Here is a 14417-nt window from a genome sequence, read left to right on the forward strand (position 1 = left end):
GACATTTCTCCAACTATGATATATTAATAGCTAACAAACATATGGAAAGATGATATATTAATAGCTAACAAACACTAATCATTAGTTAAATGCAAATCAAAACCATAATTTGATCTCACCTCAGACCCGTTAAAAAAACAAATAAACAAAAAATAACAAGTGTGGGCAAGGGTGTGCAGAAATTGGAACCCTTATGAACTGTTGGTAGGAATATAAAATGGTATAGTTGCTATGGAAAACAGTATGTCAGTGCCTCAGAAGTTAAAATTAGAATTATCATAATCCAGCAATTCCACTTCTCAGTGTATACCCAAAATAATTAAAAGCAGAATCTCACAGAGATATTTGCATGCCCATGTTCATAGCATCACTATTCATAACAGCCGATAGGTAAAAGCAACCCAAGTGTCCCGTGACAGATGAATGGATAAATAAAATGTGGTCTGCAATGAAATATTACTCAGCCTTTAAAAAAAAGAAAATTCTGATACATGTTATAATATGGATGAACTTTTACTTATGCCAAATAAAATAAACCAGTCACAAAAGAGAAATACTAGGTCATTCCATTTAAATGAGTTATCTAGAGTAGTCAACTTCATAGAGATAGAAAGCAGAATGCTGGAAGGGAAGGAAATGGAGAATTGTTCTTTAATTCAGTTTTGTAAGATGAGAAAGTTCTGGAGATTGATCGCATAACAATGTAATTATATTTAACATTACTGCCCTTAAAAATGGTTAAGATGGTAAATTTTATGTCGTGTATTTTTATAATTAAAAAAACAACAAGAAATCCACAAGATCTTAGTTCTAAGAGTAAAGTTAACATCTGCCTCAAAAATGTTCTAGAAAAAGCCCATGAAAGAGAGGAAAATCTGTAAAAGTAGCAACTCGGTGAAACGGTCAGTGTTTAATACTCCAAAGATGGATTAATCAATCCCATTTTTACATAACATAAGTTTAAAATACTGGGAAATATTTCTTTGCCTTAGTTGGAGGTGAAGAGAGAGAGAGAATTTAGACAAGAAACAAAAGTTCTTTCAGCACTTAGAGTCAGCAAGTGTTAGCCTCTCTCTCTCCCTCTCTTTTTTTTCCTAAGATATTTCACAAAAGTGTGATGTCACACAGACCTTATTGAGCCAAATAACTGTGGGATCTCATGGTGACCTTAACATCTGAATTCACACTCCTACTCAATGGTTGGCTTTTTTCAGAACAAAAGCTTTTTAACATATTTGCTGCAAAGCACAGCAAGATTTCAGGGAAAGAATATGTGACAGTGGAGGAGGATGCCTACGCAGAAAAATTAATATGGCAACTTACAGAAGAAACACACACACACACACACACACAGGCAGCTTTGGCTATAATATAAATCATGTATAACTAATTTCCAAAGAACAATGAATGATATGTGATTTGCAAATACTGGGCTTTTTGTTTCATATAACACCAAACAAGTGTCACCATTTTGCATGTGAATATAGACATGTGATCATTTTTCCTTAGTCTGAAGATAGTGCTGCTGGTAGGTCAAGGGAAAGGATTGGAAACAATGATAAACCCAAGAGGAATATGACCTTGAAAAGGTAGGAGAGTAATGTACTCTGTTTCTTTTCTTTTTTCCAATTCTTTCTTAGAAAAGTGTTATCACCATCACTTACAGAGTTCAAAAGCCTCTACTGGGTGTTTTGAAAGCTTACTATGTGCTGTGTCAAAGTAGCACCCTAATATCATGGCTACTCATGGTATATTCTGGAATCTGGCTCTCAGAGAATTTCTGATACCTAAGGAAGTAAACAGGAATGTAAATAACCATAAAACTAAAGTGTTGCAAACCAGTCAGCTGGCCTAACAAATGTCCAGTTCTTTTTGGAGACCTCTAATATTTAGAGGAAGAAACAGAGACAATAGTCCCCAACCCTATGCATCATTTCCAAGGGATCTCTTTCAATAAAGAAATCTCAGACCACCTTTTGCCAAATGCAAAGAAATTTATTAGTAAGATAATGTGACCTGTCTGAAGTGCAGAGTTCCTCTCTCTGACCTAAAAAAATAGCCAGCAGGCTTTTGCATAGAATGCCCACTTCAAAGGGTACTCAATATTGGATCCTGTAGCCTGATCCCCATCACTGGGGTGAGGAGTCTGCAGGCCCACCAGAGTGCAAACCTGGCGTTGTGCTTCACTGACACACACTGCTAGGCTGGGTGTCTTCTCCTATATATTAGTTCAGGCCAATGTGATAGGTCCTGTATCACCATTTCAATCAACCTCATAATCTAAATCCCATTCATTTCAGTTGCATCAATAACACCATTTTATTAATTAACTAACCCTAAGTCATTTATGTAGAATAAGGAAGTCTCTATAAATAACTTTCCCTAAGATATCAACTATAGGTAACTTGTACTTATCCTATAGTACAGTATTTAGGGTAAATTTTCTCACAGAGAGTATAACCAGAGGAGATAGGACTGGAGCGGAGATTGAATTAAAACTTAACTGAAGACTTTCTAATTCCTAAGTCCTCAAGCTTTAAGAAAAATAAGAAAAGAAAAGGAGAGGAAAGGAGGGGAGGGGAAGGGATGGAAGGGGGGAAGAAAAGATGGTTCTTGCCCTCCATGATTTTACTATCTACTCATGAATGGAACCAGGATGATTGTTTCATTTGGGTAGGTGGGTGGAGTGGGTGCATATGGGAAAATATTTCAAGCTAAGGTAACAAATTTCTATAGAAGCCTTGATGCAGCTTCTTTGTAAGTAATCAACATATATTCGATAATTAAACAAGAATAACTGAAAATTTTAGGAAAACTTTCTTTCCTTCTTCTTCCCTCCCTCCTTTTCTTCCTTCTACTTTTAATTAGAAAAGTAACCATGGCCATCAACAGATATTCAAGTAAAACCTGAGACGAGAAAGCAGTAGAATCTCAGATTGATCTGCAGGAATCTGATCTATAACTCTACATGGACAGGAATTTTTTCTCACAGACACTTTCTCTTCTACACAGTGGCCAGATCCAGTGCTCTTTCATCAAATCCTAAAATGGTCTCCACATCTGGTACTCAAATGGTGACAAGTCAGTACAAAAATGGGAAAAACAAGCCATATCTGATATATCAAGGGAGATCTGATCACCTTCCCGCCAAAATATTGACCATGCTTAAAAAATATAAGAAAAAAAAAAAGAAATAGAATGTTTTCATAGCTATCATCTGCTTGTGAAATACAGGAATAGATTTTTTGTTAAGTCAGATGAAATTATCTACTTTAAAACCTAAGTGACAAGCAGATGGAAGTATAATTCTTCTTTTAACCACCAAACAGCTGACTCATCACCTTAAGGGTACAGTGATACCAGCTTGTAATAGAGCCACCCACTAACACAGAAATTAGTAAGGAATAATGATTTTGCAGAGGAAGTGAAATTACAAATAAAAAGGATTAGGTCTAAACCTTCATTTCTAGCGGCATTGGATACCCTGAACTACTCTCTAGATAAAATCAACTAAAATGGTAAATATATATGTATAGTTTTAATTTTAAATGATTTGCTGAGTTAAAAACTAAGAAACTAACAAAAGAATTTGTGGAGCCCCCCACGGCTGCATAGGAAACGGGAGACAAGCCAGCCTAAGGCAGCCTTTTTCCTATGAGAGCTTCTGCCCAACCCTGGACACCTGAGTTCTCTCTAAAGTTGCATAGCATACAGGGGGACAGGTGATAATAATATTTAGCACTTGTTCGAAGTGAGAAATCTAGTAAGATTTCCTATCAGCAGTATAAAGGTGAATAACAAATAAAACCTGCTACGCATAAGGAGGTAACAAGGAAATTCATCCGTCTCAAGCCAGGACATAGATGAGGATATAGTGGGGGTGGGAGGGAGCACAGACTCTCTCCAGAGAATTCATAACCACAAAGTCGCCCTCATGGATTTACAGCTGAATTATTAATGCCTCTGTTGTCTGAAAAAGCTTTGATAGAGAATAAAATTTAAAGAACTTAATTAAATGTTAAGGTGACTGAAAGAAGCAAATGGAAATCTAAGGAGAGAATTGGTAAAATGAAGGATAAATTCAAAGAAATTATCCAGAATATAGTAAAGAGAAAGACAACTATGGTAAATAAAAATGAGAAATTAAGATGGTATATATCCGGGAGCCTGGGTGGTTCAATTGTTTGAGCGACTGACTCTCGATTTCTACTCAGTTTATGATCTCATGGGTCATGAGATTGAGACCACGTTGGCCTCCACACTCAAGGCAGAGTCTGCTTGAGATTCTCTCTACCCCCCTTCTGTCCCTCCCACCACTTGCGTGTGCTCTCTTTCTCTGAAATTAATAAATAAAATCTTAAAAAAAGAAGATGGTACATATCTAAGAGCTCCAAAGAAAATAATAGAACTTGGATGAGATGATATTAAAGGAGGTAAAGGTGAAACACATAATTATGAGAAGAGAAACAGCAATTATGAATTCAAAATCCAGATGCAATTCCAAAAATTATTAAATTTAATCAATAAAAATTAAAAACTTCTGCACAGACCAAAAAATTAAAAAAAGGAAAGTGTAAAAGCAGTGAGTAGCAAGAAAGAAGGTAGGGAGAAAGAGAAAAGCTGAGGCAAATGGACAGTCCTAATAAAATGATAAAACCAGTCAAAAGATTATCAGTGATCATTTTAAACCTAAACTAATTCTTCATTAAAAACAAAGTTCAAGGGGCGCCTGGGTGGCTCAGTCATTAAGCATCTGCCTTTGGCTCAGGTCATGATCCCAGCGTCCTGGGATCGAGCCCTGCATCGGGCTCCCTGCTCCGTGGGAAGCCTGCTTCTCCCTCTCCCACTCCCCCTGCTTGTGTTCCCTCTCTCACTGTGTCTCTGTCAAATAAAATCTTAAAAAAAAAAAAAAGGTTCAAAAAAGAAAACCAAACCCGAAGTTCATTGCATTAAATTAAAAAAAAACTTAAAGTCCTTTAAAGTCTTGTTAATTTGTTTATGTGACCAATATATCATAAAGAAACAAAATATTGAAGGCCAAAAGAATAGAAAAGATATAAACCAAACAAATACTAAGCAAGAGAAAGCTTTAGTAAGTATATTAAAATAAATAATAAATAAATACGATAAAATAAATACGAAGGTAAAAAATTATTAAAGATAGTCACTATAAAATTGAACATTGAATTTGAAAAGTGTAACAATTTTTAATTTGTATGTACCTAGTGACATAACTTTAAAGAAAAATTAACAGAAGTATAAGAAGAAATTGATAAATTATCCATTACTATGTGATATTTTAATATCTCTCTCTCAGTAAACAATATATCCAGCAAGAAAGAAATAAAGAGACTTGAAAACAAGTTGATCTAATCATATTGAATGTTCCACCCAACAAGTGAAGACTGCATGTCTTCTTCAAACACATTGAGTTTCTGAGGCTTCCTAATAATTTTAAAGATTGACATCATATAAACCATATTCTCCAACAAAAGGCAAGAGTAAGAAGCCAATGACCTAACTGTATCTAGAAAATGATATGTTGTGACATTTTAAAATGCACTTCCAAATGATTTGTTGATCAAAGAAGTAATAATAAACATAAAATACTTAGAACTAAACAATATTTAAAATACTACATATCTAAAATAAGACATGTAGAAGACTTCTGCTTTTGGGAAGATGGAACAGATGTACTTTTCCCTAATCCTCCCACCAAGCACAATTAAGATGCCAGGACATTATATGTGAAATAAACATAAGACTCCAAAGGCAGGCTGGCCAGGAACCCCAGAACACAAGAAACAATACTATGAGTTCTCTGGGTTTTCTTTTTACTACATGTATGGCAGATTGAATATTGGGTAACTAACAATTAGGAAATGTCAATGGGCACAGACCAAAAAGGCCCAAAAAAAGCCTTCTCCCTCAAGTTAAAAGACAAGGAAAAAGACAAGATACACCTAGATACCTAGCAAGTCAGAAAACTTTTAGGCAATAACTTCTCTACTCCAGCCAAATACCCAATACCACATTAAAAACTCTGGCTCCACCCCCACCACCAGCAAAGGCTGAGGAGAGAGCCTAGAGTCCTGCCAAATTGTAACAAGGTATCATCCTAAACAAACACTTCTACCCATCCTGTACTGGGCTGGTGTCACAGAAGACCAAGTTAGGAGCCAGGATGTTCATCTTCCCCCTCTGGGGTGTCATTGAACTGAATTAAAATGAAAATACATCCTGTCTAAATGTGTAGGACACAGGTAATACAGTGCTGAAAGGGAAATTTATAGAATTAAATGCTATGTTAAAATGAGGAAAAGTCTTACATCAACAATCTAAACTCCCACCTTAAGAATCTAGAAAAAGAAGAGTAAAATAAACACAAAGCAAATAGAATTAATAAATCAATGAAACAAAATGTGGTTCTTGAAAAGATTAATAAAATTGACAAGCTTGCAGGGGCACCTGGATGGCTCAGTTGGTTAAGCATCTGCCTTCGGCTCAGGTCCTGATCTCAGGATCCTGGGATCAAGCCCTATATTGGGCTCCATGTTCAGTGGGGAGCCTGCTTCTCCCTTTCCCTCTGCCACTCCCCCTGCTTGTGTTCTCTCGCTCACTCTCTCTCAAATAAATAAATAAAATCTTCAAAAAAAAAAAAATTACCAAAAATCGGTGGCTTCTGGTTTAGGGACACTTTTAAGATTTCTCCCATCCTCACTCCAAGAGAAGCCAACTTCCATGATCAAATTCTGGCAACAACAAAGCCTTTTTCACTTTACCTTGGTAACTTATGATCATTATGCCCCTGACCCAAACCGTGTTTTCTCAATCTTTTATAACCAATGCCCTCATTTGATAAACAAAGGTCTCATTTCCTGCTTGATTATACACTGAATACCATGCATGACTAAAAGCAAGTCAAAGCAATGAGGAACACACTGAGGGTGTTTTCACATTACTAAGCCACCCACCCACATACCCCCAACATTCTGATACATGTCCTTTTGCCCCCGTTCCTCTCAACCCTATCCTTCTACATGGAAAACACAGCCCTAAACTGTACTTTTCATTAAACTTTTGTATGGTCAATTTATAATGATACATATATAATTGCCTATTCTTATGTTTATTATAGTAAAATTAATTTTTAAGAAACCTGTACCTTTAGGATTTTTCAGAATAGTTCACCAAGCTTCTTGCCAGTTCTTGTCGATTTTTAAATAAAATACAAATCCATTGACATAGTTCAAAAGAGGTTCTATTTGTTGGGCTGTAAATTTATTCCCAAATCTGAGAAATATTCTAAAGTCAACAGACCTTCAACCCTAAATAACTGCATTTAGTAAACTATCAAAGGGTATATGTGTTTTTATTTCTAGAATTGGAAATCAGAATTTATTTCTAGAATTCTGATAATCCCAACTGCTACAAAACTGTCTGCTTATGACAAAGCAGGAGTGAAAGCTAAAGCAGTTTAAAGAAAGCTGTTGCATTTAATGGTTGGTAAAAGCCATCAAAAGAAGGCATGAATAGAAGTAAATAGTATTTATAAAGCTTTAAAAGTGGAAATGGTTTTCTTGCTAAGTTTGAAACATAGCTTTAGAACTGAGAAATGTCAGGGTTTCAAATAATACCATTTCCATGATCCTGGGCAATACTATTCTAAGTTATTATTAGAACTAAGATTTATTGAACACATAACAGGGGCCAAACACTGTGCTAAGTGCTTTACAGCTATTATTTCACTTGAAACACACAGTAATTCTATGAAGAAGATACTGTTATTCTCTTCATTTTGTAGTTAAAGAAGCCAAGGTTTAGAAAGGTTAAGTAATTTACCCCAAGCACATTGTTAAAAAGTGGCCAAGACTGATTCAAACCCAGATTGGTCTGACTCCAGAGCTTAAACTCTTAATAAACAAGTTTCCGTGGGCTTCACATTCTTCATACGGAAAATCAAAAAATCTGAAGGAGATTATCTGTAATATTCCTGCTCTAATGATCAATGAATTTCAAGATCTCTCTCTGCATTTCTCTAAGTGATCTAATCATTTTATGTATCCAATTAACCTAATTCTTTTGTATTAGAAGTGAGGGGTATGGTATGAGAAAAAGAACATATCTTCTAAAACAGTAATAAAATTTAAATGAAGAATTTAACATTTTTCCTTAGGACTACAAAACTAATTAATTGCTTATAAGGATTTCAACTCATTTATTCTGAGTCTTAGCCCCTTTATTTTATCATTTAAACAAGGTATCTTGGGGAGGCATAAAACAAACAAACAAACCACTAACACATGAATTATTCATGTATTCAGGTAACATAATTATTCAAGGGCACTAGAATTTTTCAGATTATAAACAGTAAAAAGAAAATTTTGTTTCAACAATATATGCCACCTAAACTATAATACAACTTCCCAGAATTTTCCTGGAGTAGTTTAGACCTTGTCTCATCATTGCCTTCAAATTTTTGTGCTATAGGATTTGGCTTCATGAATTCTAGCAAGTGAAATTTCTCCTTCCAGAGGTTATGGGCTGAACTGTGCTCTCTCAGAATTCATACATTCAAGCCCCAACCTCCAGTAACTCAGAATGTGACCACAGAGGTAATTAAGGTTAAATGGGGTCATTTGGGTGAGCCATAATCTAGTCTGACTGGTGTCTTATAAGAAGAGGGTATTTGGACACACAAAGAGACAACAGGGGTGCACATGCAAAGAGGAATGTGAAGAACACAGCAAGAAGACAGTCACCTGCAAGTTAAGGAGAGAGAACTCAGAATAAACTACCATGCCAATACATTGATCTTGGACTTTTAGCCTCCAGAACTGTGAGAAAATACGATTCTGTTGTTTAAGCCATTCGGTCCATAGTATTTTGCTATGGCAGCCAAAGATAACTAAAACATAGTCTTTGCACAGGTAGCTCTCCAATCATTCTATTTCTCCAAAATGATAAAACATATGGTATCATTGACTCTGCCTATATCATCCCTTCCTCTCTCCAACTCAAGCAACTTAACATCCCCTATTCATCTCCATGTGAACTTTTTAACTTATGCCATGATGATAACCCCACATAGGATGCATAAATATATAAATATATCAATTAAAACTTAATGTATATCTAAAACAAAAGTAATTTTAGGCCTGTCCAGATATGATAACTTGGAGGATATAAGACATATCAATATTCACAAAATCTTTGTACTTAAAACATTAACATAGTGCAATTATTTTATTACATTAGAAATCTGTGTGCTGATATTTTGATAGAAGACGAAGCTAATTATAGACAATTCAGAAATATAACACTGAGAATATAGAAATACAAATAAGTAATTAGGACAGAGGAATAAATTTTCATAAACAATTGGTTGGATCTTTTTCATTCTAACTTATTTTACTCAAATGCAGCCAAATTGAGATAATCTCTTTATTGATTATCTTTTATATGAACTATTTATAGTAACCTAGACTCTCAAAAACACTCTCACCTCCCTCGTGTCACTTAAAAACAATCAGGAATAAGTCCCAAGCCAAGAAAAATATCAGACCTCTTCAAGAAAAAGGAATAAATGTGTTATTTTTACTAATTACAAAAGGTAGCTTTAAATGCTTTCATATTGCTTCATGCCAACTACTTCCTTATCTCATTCCTGCAGTTGACCTAAAGTTCACCACATATAGACCAACCATGTAATTTATCATTCAATCTAAGATACTTTTGAGTATTAAAAATACTGAATTTCTTTTAAAAAAATATTTTAGGGATTATATTTGCATTTGTATTAGAATAAGACCTAATGTATTTTTTTTGTCTCCCAAAGGTTTATAAGGAATTGGGCAAGGAATCAGAAAACTGAAAATTTCTCTAGATTAAAAGGCTGCTTATGGACAATGCCACAACACAAATTAATGTTTCCTTTGTTTGTTTTAAGTACGCATGAAACTAAAGTTGCAGTTCTTACCTGCTTTAAACCTTTTCTTTACACTGCATAAACATACAAAATTCTTAAATATGGCATCAAGTCACCACAGGTGCTTCACTGCTTTAGTAGCCTAAGGCCACCATTGGCAACCCCTTTCTGAAAGCTCCCACTAACTTACTTAGCATTTCAGACTGCATTGCCTGCTTCCTTTTCTGCCATCCTGACCATCCTGACCAGATGTTTAGCTCCAAGTGGTCAGAGCCTTCCTCTTGTTCAGCACTGCCCTTTTAACATCCAGAATACTGGCATGGGATGAAATAATGTGCTCAATAGATTTTTGCCAAATGAACTGGAAGGAAGAAGCCAGCTCTTCTTGATCTTGCTTAAGAGAAACATCTTCAGATTTTCTTTTTATATTTTAAATTACGGTGAAACTTCTAAAAAAGACCATCCAAAAAAGAAATAAGAAAACAGATACCATAAGAAAAGTGTAAAGCAGTCTTTGGATTTGTTTTTTCCCTCTTTTTATTCTTGCAAAGAGAAGACCAAAGGGTTATATAAATGCTGTCAAGTTAATGAAAGATAGTGTGACCAATAGGCACCTACCAAAAACTAAAAGAAATTTGGCTTAATTTTCAATGAAGGAGCCAAATAGTATCCATACTCTAAGAAAGAACATCATCTCCATTCTAAGCGTGATTAAGTACTTCACTCAGGCAAGGCTGTGGTCCCTCTTTCCTCAGATGAGTTTCAAATAAGAAAGTCAATTTAGATAAGTTTGTCTCATGCATGTCTAAGCATTAGTAGAAACAATGAACCCCATAAAGTCTCTTCCAGCTTTTTGATTCATAACTTACCCTTAGAGAATAAATTTGAAACCACAAACTACACATTGAAAAATTATACACAACCTAACCCTACACCTAAAGGAGCTGGAGAAAGAATAGCAAATAAAGCCTAAACCCAGCAGGAAAAGAGAAATAATAAAGATCAGAGCAGAAATCAATGAAATAGAAACCAAAAGAACAGTAGAACAGATCAATGAAACTAGGAGCTGGTTCTTTGAAAGAATTAATAAGATTGATAAACCCCTGGCCAGACTTATCAAAAAGAAAAGAGAAATGACCCAAATCAACAAAATCATGAATGAAAGAGGAGAGATCACAACCAACACCAAAGAAATACAAACAAATATAAGAACATATTATGAGCAACTATATGCCAGCAAATTAGGTAATCTGGAAGAAATGGATGCATTCCTAGAGACCTATAAACTACCAAAACCGAACCAGGAAGAAATAGAAAACCTGAACAGACCTCTAACCACTAAGGAAATTGAAGCAGTCATCAAAAATCTCCCAACAAACAAGAGCCCAGGGCCAGATGGCTTCCCAGGGGAATTCTACCAAACATTTCAAGAAGAATTAATACCTATTCTTCTGAAACTGTTCCAAAAAATAGAAATGGAAGGAAAACTTCCAAACTCGTTTTATGAGGCCACCATTACCTTGATCCCAAAACCAGACAAAGACCCCATCAAAAAGGAGAATTACAGACCAATATCCCTGATGAACATGGATGCAAAAATTCTCACCAAAATACTAGCCAATAGGATCCAACAGTACATTAAAAGGATTATTCACCATGACCAAGTGGGATTTATTCCTGGGCTGAAAGGTTGGTTCAACATCCGCAAATCAATCAACGTGATACAATACATTAACAAAAGAAAAAACAAGAACCATATGAGCCTCTCAATAGATGCAGAAAAAGCATCTGACAAAGCACAGCATCCTTTCTTGATCAAAACTCTTCAGAGTGCAGGCGCCTGGGTGGCTCAGTTGGTTAAGCGACTGCCTTCGGCTCAGGTCATGATCCCAGGGTCCTGGGATCGAGTCCCACATCAGGCTCCCAGCTCAGCAGGAAGCCTGCTTCTCCCTCTCCCACTCCCCCTGCTTGTGTTCCTGCTCTCGCTGTCTCTGTCTCTGTCAAATAAATAAATAAAATCTTAAAAAAAAAAACAAAAACTCTTCAGAGTGTAGGGATAGAGGGTACATACCTCAATATCATAAAAGCTATCTATGAAAAACCCACAGCGAATATCATTCTCAATGGGGAAAAACTGAGAGCTTTCCCCTAAGGTCAGGAACATGGCAGGGATGTCCACTATCACTACTGCTATTCAACATAGAACTAGAAGTCCTAGCCACAGCAATCGGACAACAAAAAGAAATAAAAGGCATCCGAGTCAGCAAAGAAGATGTCAAACTCTCACTCTTTGCAGATGATGATACTTTATATGGAAAACCCAAAAGACTCCACCCCAAAACGGCTAGAACTCATACAGGAATTCAGTAAAGTGGCAGGATATAAAATCAATGCACAGAAATCAGTGGCATTCCTATACACCAACAACAAGACAGAAGAAAGAGAAATTAAGGAGTCGATCCCATTTACAATTGCACCCAAAACCATAAGATAATAAATAAATCTAACCAAAGAGGCAAAGGATCTGTACTCAGAAAACTATAAAATACTCATGAAAGAAATTGAGGAAGACACAAAGAAATGGAAAAACGTTCCATGCTCATGGATTGGAAGAACAAATATTGTGAAGATGTCAATGCTACCTAGAGCAATCTACACATTCAATGCAATCCTTATCAAAATACCATCAACTTTTTTCAAAGAAATGGAGCAAATATTCCTAAAATTTGTATGGAACCAGAAAAGACCCCGAATAGCCAGAGGAATGTTGAAAAAGAAAAGCAAAGCTAGTGGCATCACAATTCTGGACTTCCAGCTCTATTACAAAGCTGCCATCATCAAGACAATATGGTACTGGCACAAAAACAGACACACAGATCAATGGAACAGAATAGAGAAATGGACCCTCAACTCTACGGTCAACTAATCTTCGACAAAGCAGGAAAGAATGTCCAGTGGAAAAAAGACAGTCTCTTCAACAAATGGTCTTGGGAAAATTGGACAGCCACATGCAGAAGAATGAAACTGGACCATTTCCTTACACCACACACAAAAATAGACTCAAAATGGTTGAATGACCTAAATGTGAGACAGGAGTCCATCAAAATCTTAAAGGAGAACACAGGCAGCAACCTCTTCGGCCTCAGCTGCAGCAACTTCTTCCTAGACACATCGCCAAAGGCAAGGGAAGCAAGGGCAAAAATGAACTATTGGGACTTCATCAAGATAAAAAGCTTTTCACAGCAAAAGAAATAGTCAACAAAACCAAAAGATAACCGACAGAATGGGAGAAGATATTTGCAAATGACATATCAGATAAAGGGATAGTATCCAAAATCTATAAAGAACTTATCAAACTCAACACCCAAAGGACAAATAATCCTATCAAGAAATGGGCAGAAGACATGAACAGACATTTCTGCAAAGAACACATCCAAATGGCCAACAGACCCACATGAAAAAGTGCTCAACATTGCTCGGCATCAGGGAAATCCAAATCAAAACCTCAATGAGATATCACTTCACACCAGTCAGAATGGCTAAAATTAACAAGTCAGAAAACAACAGATGTTGGCGGGGATGTGGAGAAAGGGGAACCCTCCTACACTGTTGGTGGGAATGCAAGCTGGTGCAGCCACTCTGGAAAACAGTATGGAGGTTCTTCAAAAAGTTGAAAATAGAGCTACCCTATGGTCCAGCAATTGCACTACTGAGTATTTACCCCAAAGATACAAATGTAGTGATCCGAAGGGGTACGTGCACCCCGATGTTTATAGCAGCAATGTCCACAACAGCCAAACTATGGAAAGAGCCACGATGTCCATCGACAGATGAATGGATAAAGAAGATGTGGTATATATATATACAATGGAATATTACGCGGCCATCAAAAGGAATGAAATCTTGCCATTTGCAACGACGTGGATGGAACTGGAAGGTATTATGCTGAGTGAAATAAGTCAATCAGAGAAAGACATGCATCATATAATCTCACTGATATGAGGAATTCTTAATCTCAGGAAAGAAACTGAGGGTTGCTGGAGTGGTGGGGGGTGGGAGGGATGGGGTGGCTGGGTGATAGACATTGGGGAGGGTATGTGCTATGGTGAGGGCTGTGAATTGTGTAAGACTGATGAATCACAGACCCGTACCTCTGAGATAAATAATACATTATATGTTAAAAAAAAAAAGAAGAAGATAGTAGGAAGGGAAAAATGAAGGAGGGGGAATCAGAGGGGGAGACGAACCATGAAGGACTATGGACTCTGTGAAACAAACTGAGGGTTTTAGAGGGGGCAAGGGGGATGGGTTAGCCTGGTGATGGGTATTAAAGAAGGCATGTATTGAATGGAGCACTGGGTGTTATACACAAACAATGAATCATGGAACACTACATCAAAAACTAATGATGTAATGTATGGTGATCAACATAACATAATAAAATAAATAAATAAATAAATAAATAAATAAATAAATAAATAAATAAATA

The sequence above is a fragment of the Mirounga leonina genome, unplaced genomic scaffold, assembly GCF_011800145.1.
Source record: "Mirounga leonina isolate KUSES-001 unplaced genomic scaffold, KU_Mleo_1.0 Mir_174, whole genome shotgun sequence".
In the NCBI taxonomy this organism is placed as follows: domain Eukaryota; kingdom Metazoa; phylum Chordata; class Mammalia; order Carnivora; family Phocidae; genus Mirounga; species Mirounga leonina.